Source organism: Rhipicephalus microplus, unplaced genomic scaffold, assembly GCF_043290135.1.
Source record: "Rhipicephalus microplus isolate Deutch F79 unplaced genomic scaffold, USDA_Rmic scaffold_190, whole genome shotgun sequence".
Taxonomy (NCBI): Eukaryota; Metazoa; Arthropoda; class Arachnida; order Ixodida; family Ixodidae; genus Rhipicephalus; species Rhipicephalus microplus.
Window position 1 is genome coordinate 322,691 of NW_027464761.1, and position 2,310 is coordinate 325,000.

Consider the following 2,310-nt stretch of genomic DNA (forward strand, 5'->3'; position numbering starts at 1 on the left):
TTCTGCTTCACATTCTCTTTGGTAGTGACCTCGTTGGCCACAGTTAATGCAGCGCTGGGGGCCATCGCAATCGGGAGCAATGTGGCCGTGCATGGCGCATCTTGTGCATCTGGGCCAAAAGATGTCGTCAAAGATCGGGCATCGTGACCAGCCGATGTTCAGTGCAGTTCGGCTTCCGATTGCTTTGTTTGCACTTCGATTTAGGGCAAGAATCACTGTCTTGCCTCTCTTGCCCGGCCATGTCTTCTTTATTGTTATGTCTTCTGGCGAGCACACCAAACGGTTTTGCCTGATGATTCGGGCTGGGAGATTGACCTCGTCAATTTCATCCTCGAGTCCAATTATTTTCTTATGGATCCTGTTCTCCTTTGGGAGCTTGGCTTCAACATTTCTCAGTTCTCTGTCTTTCTGAATGAACTGGAGAATCTTAGCTGAGTCTTCTTTTGACTTCGTCATCACGACAATTCCCTCTCTCCCTGGCCGAATTGTTGCTTCTTGGATTCCCAGGTCGAGGGGATCCACCCGCTGCCTCAGAAGCGATGCGACCTCTTTTTTCTCCATTGTTCCGGAAGATACCACCAGAGCATAGGTTGGTCGGCTCTCGGTTGCGGGAGTGTTGCTCTGTGTTGGCTCTTCCCTTTGTTCGAGTAGTTCTTCTTGTCTTCTTTTCTCCAATTCTTCGATCCTGCCTTTTTGGAACGCAATCTGTTGGGCCTGTTCCATTAACAGGTTTTTCAATTTAGCTTGTTCGGAGATTATCGCTTCAATCTGCTGGGCTACCGCCTCGTCGCCGCCCGTCAATGTAGAGATTTTAATGAGAGCCCTCATAGTGTTCTTGTCTGTTTTGGAAAGTCTAGACAAAACTGTACCCTTTTCTCCGCGGCTGGTTGGGAGTGACGATTGTGAATTTCTGTCTTCGTCCCAGTTGTCTAGCGCTCCTTCGTTAGCAGCCGTTTGTGTTTGAGGGTGGACCTCTCCTCCTTCAGCTTCTTCGGTTTCGGTTCCTCGGCTGCCTCCCTCTACCTGGTCATTCTCGGTTGGGCTCCACCAATCTGTTTCAAGAGAAGCTTTGGCGGGCATCGCTCCTTGTGGTTCTTCTTTCTTTGCCTTCTCTTCTTTGTTGGTCACTTGGTTTTGTTCCACCCTCTTGGTCTTCTTCTTCTGTATCTTGTCTGTCTTCGCCCCTTGCGTGGGGTCTGTAATTGCAGAGTCGTCATTGCTTCCTGTGTTTTTTAGGACCTTTGACGTAGGCCCCACTGCTGGGTTTGCCGTTTGTAGAGGTCCTCTTCCCTCCAGTCCTTGTTTCTGGGTTTCCGTTCTCATCCCCTTGGGTTTCAACATCTTCTCCTAATCTCCACGCTGTGTTCCAAGAGAAGGGTTTGTGCCTTCGAAGCCGTTGTTTGCCGTCTGGAAGAAAGTTACTCCTTTTTAACTTGTTCTGGTATCGCCAGAGATGTTCCTCAACCTTGGTAGTAGAGGTTGCCGGTTTTAGGTGTTCTTGGCAGCGTAGAGGCGCCGCACTTTTCCTGTCTCTGTTGGCGTTTTCCGCTAAACAGATAGATACCAGTTTTGTCTCTCTACGGGGATTCGTTCCGGAGTTATTCTACCTTTGGCGTGAAGTGTTCAATCAAAGATGGCCGCCTCTCATTTTGACGGGAATCCGAACTCAGAACAGTCGGAAAATGTCAATTCCTGTCGTTTCGCCCCAGAACTACTAGCAAAAGCGTGTATCCAGTCTTCAAGCACTTCCAGAACTGCCGGCTCCAGAAAAGAACCGAAACCAGCCTCGGATTTGCTGTTTTTGTCTAACTGTAGAAAATGGTCAGGAAAGTTGAAATTCCTTGTTCTTTTGTGGCCCTCTTGAACTGAGAAGAATAATTCTGCTGTTCTGTGGCACCAGGACTTGGTTCCGAGCGTTTTCAGCAAGAATTTCCTAGTTCCGCCAAATTTGGTTTAATCCAGTTGCTCAACCTGGCCACAATGTGCAGGTTTTCAACCCTGGTAATAGGGGGGTTCCGGATTTTGGTGTTAGAGTTAACGTAGGAACACCGCGTTTTTTCCTATCACTATTAGCACTTTTTTCTGATCAAAATGATACCAGTTTTGTCTTCCTGCGACCTTTCGTTCCAAAGTTATTCCACTTTTGGCGAAAATGTGACCTCAATCCAATATGGCCGCGCCCATGTTTTGGCGGGAAACTGGACTCACTTCGGTCGGAAAGCCGGCGATTTTCAGACGTTTCGCCCTAGATCCCCGCGCAAAACTGGCTGTCCTATCTTCGGATACTCCCCAGGACTCTCCCGGCACCGG